This window comes from Lytechinus variegatus, chromosome 7 (assembly GCF_018143015.1).
Source record: "Lytechinus variegatus isolate NC3 chromosome 7, Lvar_3.0, whole genome shotgun sequence".
Lineage (NCBI taxonomy): Eukaryota > Metazoa > Echinodermata > Echinoidea > Temnopleuroida > Toxopneustidae > Lytechinus > Lytechinus variegatus.
The window spans coordinates 41,068,942-41,075,300 of NC_054746.1; positions in this window are offsets into that span (position 1 = coordinate 41,068,942).

The following is a 6,359-nucleotide window of genomic DNA, read 5'->3' on the forward strand; positions in this document are numbered from 1 at the left end:
CAGGTATTCTCTGATTGGGAAATTTACCCCGATCAGAAAATACCAGGTATTTTGGTAATGTGAAAGCAAACTACGCGTAATTTCCCCGAAAGAAAATACCCGCTAAATAGTAGGTACTTGGCGAAATTACGAGAACTTTCGTGGGGATTTTTCCAAGGTCGCAGGTATTTTGGAATTACGGGAACTTTTAGCCCAGCGTTACGTTGGGCGCGGCGGCGTGGGTGGCTGCTGGGCTAGTGAATTTGAATCTCGCGCCTTGCCTGTTTATCAGACCATACTGCGCATGCTCGTAACTTCAGGAACTTATCCCGAAGGATACGTTTCTGGGCGGTGTGAATGCAGGAATAATTAATGGTATTTTTTAGCCAAAAAAGGTTCTCGTAATTTAACGGGGATTCTTGTGATCGAGGCGGTTTGAAACCGTTAGGGTTGTTTTATACACCCCCCCCCCATGTTACTGAGTAGCCCCAAATGCTGTATCTAAATTCTAGATAATTCTAGATAATTCCAGACCTTGCATAGTACTTTTGGTATGATGGTTTCAAACCGCCTCGATCACAAGAATCCCCGTTAAATTACGAGAACTTTCTAAGGCTAAAAAATACCCGTTAATTATTCCTGCATTCACACCGCCCCGAAACACATCCTTCGGGATAACTTCCCGAAGTTACGAGCATGCGCAGTATGGTCTGATAAGCAGGCAAGGCGCGAGATTCAAAATCACTAGCCCAGCAGCCACCCACGCCGCCGCGCCCAACGACACGCTGGGCTAAAAGTTCCCGTAATTTGCTTTCACATCGCCAAAATACCTGCGACCTTGGAAAAATCCCCACGAAAGTTCTCGTAATTTCGCCAAGTACCCACTATTTAGCGGGTATTTTCTTTCGGGGAAATTACGCGTAGTTTGCTTTCACATTACCAAAATACCTGGTATTTTCTGATCGGGGTAAATTTCCCGATCAGAGAATACCTGGAACTGGCGAACTTCGAGGCGGTCTGAAACCACCTGATTGCAGGATAGTGCGTTTTGGATGCAATAGTGCAATTCGCTGATTTCATGTGATCCGATCAGAACCAGTCAGATTACAGAACATTCTTGGGAGTTGTATACTTTACTAGATTGATGGCGCATAATAAATGCTGTGTATTATTTAATTAAAGTTATGAAAATATATTTCTTAATACCAGATAACATCAAATATTATACAATAATTTCTTCTCATTCCCCGCTACGTTTCTCTTTCTTTCTCCCTGTTTTTTCTCATTTTCCGATTTTTTTTTGTTTGGCCAGTCGATGGGGGCGGGGGGGGACTAGTTAATACGCCACTCCTAAAGGCATTATTTGGTTGCCAGAATTTTTGTTGTCTGTTGGTGTTTTATGGCAAAAGCGTTGTGTAACAAGTCCTAGGTTCTTTGACCCTTTTCAGTGTTTTACGGACTCTATCGATCTGCAACCTCCAGCTCAAAGCGATTATGTAATCATTTCATTGTAACAACTGTCATCAGTTTCTTTGAAATCATATTTTGGTACAACATGATTTTATACATTAGTCAACAGACAATGCGAGCATCAGGAATGATGAACGCAAAGGCCCTAAACAAATAATGTCTCATAAAGTTCTGAAAAAAATATTTCTTACTAAAATAATGATATACAATAATTTCTTCTCAACCCCTCACTGCGTTTCTCTTTCTTTCTTTCTTTCATTCTTTCTTTTTTACATTTTTTTGGGGGGGCAGGCGATGGGGAGGTAGTTACGCCACTGCTAAAGGCATTTTGGTTGCCAGGATTTTTTTTAATTATTGTTTGTTAGTGTTTTTATGACAAAAGCGTTATGTAACAAGTTCCATGCAGGATCTGGCCCTTTTCAGTGTTTTACGTCAAGCTCACAGCTATGTTGTTGCGTGACGGCTGTGCGTATAGTTTATACGATCGATCTGCAACCTCCAGCTCAAAGCGATTACGTAATCATTTCATCGTAACAATTGTCATCAGTTTCTTTGAAGAGAGATTCTTTTCAGCATTTTGAGATTGAGGGCAATAAGAGTGTTCGCAACGCGATGCAGAGCGAATTGAAGAATTTTTGTATTTAAAAAAAAATCCATTACGTGAATGAATGTGTTTATTATTACATCATTGGCATTTGCCAATATTCTTGTTTAAAACAAAATTACAAAGAAGTACAAAACAAATATACAATTTCTGAAATCATAAGCAAATAAACCAAAACAACAGTATCCAATTACACGTAAAGTCTACTTTCAGTAAATATTTCATGGAATGCATGATAGAACCATGGGCGGAAATCCCAGGGGGACAGGGTGAGGGGGGGGGGGGCGTGTCCAGGCTGGGCGTGTCCCCCCTACTCAAAATATTAGGGGGACACAATATCAAATGTCCCCCCCTACTATTTGTACATGTATAACATAAGCTCATCCAGGGGGATCTATTGGCGGAGCAAAAATAGGAAAAAAGGAAAGAAAGAAAAAAAAGGAAAAGAGAGGAAACAAATAAAATGAGGAAGACGAGTGACTAATAAAAAAAAAATAAAATGAGGGGAAGACTTGGAAAATAAAAATAATTTTTCATGCCTCTATGAAAGTTTCGCTCACGCTCTGCGCTCGCACTGTTAGGTGGTTTACATAACTTGTTCAATATTGAGCTTAAAATATCAAGTTTGGAAGTCAATATTCAAAACATATTTCACCTCAGAAATCAAACTTTCATTAGTTTGTGCTCTGTACAAATGTCAGTTTTATGGTCTGAATATCAACATTATCTGCTCGCTCTACGTGCTCGCAAATTTTGATTTATCAGGTACTTATTATTTTCAAGTATGCCATATAGTTTTCAAAATATCCCTTTTCAGGCCTGATTGTCAAAACGTATCAGCTTTATGAAACAATTTTTGCTCAGGGCCTACAGTGTATGTCTTTATTGTTCCTGGTGCTCGCATAGACTGTTTAACGAGATATATAATCCTGCTGTACTAAAACCTCCCGTTTTCATATCAACATACTATACGCCAAATTCTAGTTATTATTATTACATGTAGTGACATTTGCTTCATTTTCATGACTACTTAAAGTGATTGCCTTATTTAATATAAAACATTTCCTGTCCGTGCTAACGGTCGCATTAGTTGATTGGTGAGATGTCTGCTCTTCATGAATTCCTAAAATTAGTCCTTAAAATGTCAATCTTTTCTGATCTCAATATAAAAAAATTTCAGCTCGCGCGTCGCGCTCGCATCATTTGGTTAGTGAAAAACGGACGGTCTTAGTGAATTCCTGCAAACAAACCTTAGAATGCCCCTCTTCAGGTCTGAATTTTCTAAATTTTCAGCTCGCACTTCGCGCTAGAAGTATTTGATTAGTGAGATGCGTATGGTAATCATGATTATCATGTCTACAAAAAGTGCTAAATTTGTTTAGATAAAATTCTAACAAAATCAGCAAAGGATGGTATTAGCTGATTAGGCTGAGATATGTAGAGTCTTAAAGGATTTTCTAAAATATATTCCCTGTTTGGGGTCAATATATACAAAAATTTCAGCTCTTCTTCCCCCCCCCTTTTTTGCACCACCAACAGAGAGCCTGGCCCCCTCTGCCCCTTGGATCAGCCTATGCACTAATGCGAGCGTAAGCACCTACTGGAAATGTTTTATATTAACACTTTTAAATGGGGCATTCACTGTAAGTGGTCATAAAAAACATATATCACTACATAAAACAATAATCACTCGAAGTGTTGACCTTTTGGTGTTGGTGTCAAGTCAATTTTTACACGATTATAACACCAAACATAAAATGAAGATGGTCCGGAAAAGTCACTCACTAGTTGTTGAGATGTCAATAATGTGATCTGGATCAGTTTTACAAACTCCGGATAAGTTTTGGAGCAAGGGGAAGCAATCCTAATTTCAGCACCAACACCAATACTGGAATCACCCATTGACTTGAGAACGAGATATTTTGGTACAACATGATTATATACATTAGTCAACAGACAATGCGAGCATCAGGAATGATGAACGCAAAGGCCCTAAACAAATAATGTCTCATAAAGTTGTGAAAAAATATTTCTTACTAAAATAATGATATACAATAATTTTTTCTCAACCCCTCACTACGTTTCTCTTTCTTTCTTTTTTTACATTTTTTTTTTGGGGGGGCAGGCGATGGGGGGGGGGGGTAGTTACGCCACTGCTAAAGGCATTTTGGTTGCCAGGATTTTTTTATTATTGTTTGTTAGTGTTTTTATGACAAAAGCATTATGTAACAAGTTCCATGCAGGCTCTGGCCCTTTTCAGTGTTTTACGTCAAGCTCACAGTGCGTACGTTGGTGCGTGACGGCTGTGCGTATAGTTTATACGATCGATCTGCAACCTCCAGCTCAAAGCGATTACGTAATCATTTCATTGTAACAATTGTCATCAGTTTCTTTGAAGAGAGATTCTTTTCAGCATTTTGAGATTGAGGGCAATAAGGAGTGTTCGCAACGCGATGCAGAGCGAATAGAAGAATTTAAGTGAATGCATTGAAAAAAAAGTGAATGGATGGATGAATTCATTTAAACATCATTGGCATTTGCCAATATTCTTGTTTGATACATAAATAGAAAGTAGTGTAAAAGGAATAAACGATTTGTGGAACATTAGAAATAAACTAAAATAACAGTATTTAATTACACCTAAAGTCTACTTTCAGTAAATATTTCATGGCATGCATAATAGAACAGAGGGATAAGCATGCAGGATAGAAAGAATGAGAGATAAAAAGAGAATGTGTGTAAAGCGAGAGAGAGAGAGAGGGAGAGAAGTATTAACTCCATGCTCTTTCCATCATTCAATGAGCACAGTACTGGTTGTAAAAGACATTAGTCGATTGAAAATATGCACTGGAAAATATAAATATATGAACTTTAATTAACGCCCTCAAATTATACCACCTGGGATAATTACCGAGTCGAGAGACAACTTACATTATTTTCAAGTTCATATTAGCTTTCTCAATTGAATAAATTCATCAAAATATCAGACCCGGCTGAGATTGAGCAACAATTCAAAATGCAAACCACTTGCTGGGATGTCTATGTAAATAATAATTATCATAATAATTATTGAACCGCAACAGCAGTTTCGTTTTGGAGCTGATGAAAAAATTGCAAACGTGTCCTTTTCCAGAATCCATGCAGGACGAAACTGCTGGCTTGATTCACCAATTTTCGACAAAAGACTTTTTAGTTTCACGGTGTAATGAATTCGGTCATTTTCCAATATACTTTCTATTATGTTCTCGAAAGCGTTCTGCGTATTCCCTCGAAAATCACGAATGAAAGACGTGATCAGTCGAGACGAGTGCTTTCCAATTTTTCGGGCGGTCACCAGTCCAAAACCACAGGACAAAAACATCACCTCCGGTGATGCTGCGTAGGCCAATTTGGCGGGAAATGGTGGAGTAAATCACGAGTTCAATACGATTACGTAATCACTTTGAAATATCTATTGTAAGTTTGACAAAAATGAGAGCTCATTAATTCTTGCGTCGGATTGTATCGCGCATGTGTGAGGACAACTCCCTTCGTGCTTGCTGATCTGCATCAGTAGTTTGCACGCTCTTCGCGATTGGTTGATAAATTCGCGGAAACGGACTGGAGTTCGTTCCACATGGTATAAAAACCAAGTTACAGGAAAGCTGCATGGTCTAACCAAAAGCTGAGTAAAAAGACTACGCTGTCCAGACGAGTGATCAATACGTGCTCCTGCAATATCTGTATTTCATTTCGCTTATAAACTTGCCTGAAGAGATTCCGAAATAGAGCCGCGGAGAGGGTGAATTCACTATAATCATCTTGTGCACTTATACGCGACTTCCATATTACCTAAAAACTTAGTCCCAGGGGGACAGGGTGAGGGGGGGGGGGGCGTGTCCAGGCTGGGCGTGTCCCCCCTACTCAAAATATTAGGGGGACACAATATCAAATGTCCCCCCCTACTATTTGTACATGTATAACATAAGCTCATCCAGGGGGATCTATTGGCGGAGCAAAAATAGGAAAAAAGGAAAGAAAGAAAAAAAAGGAAAAGAGAGGAAACAAATAAAATGAGGAAGACGAGTGACTAATAAAAAAAAAATAAAATGAGGGGAAGACTTGGAAAATAAAAATAATTTTTCATGCCTCTATGAAAGTTTCGCTCACGCTCTGCGCTCGCACTGTTAGGTGGTTTACATAACTTGTTCAATATTGAGCTTAAAATATCAAGTTTGGAAGTCAATATTCAAAACATATTTCACCTCAGAAATCAAACTTTCATTAGTTTGTGCTCTGTACAAATGTCAGTTTTATGGTCTGAATA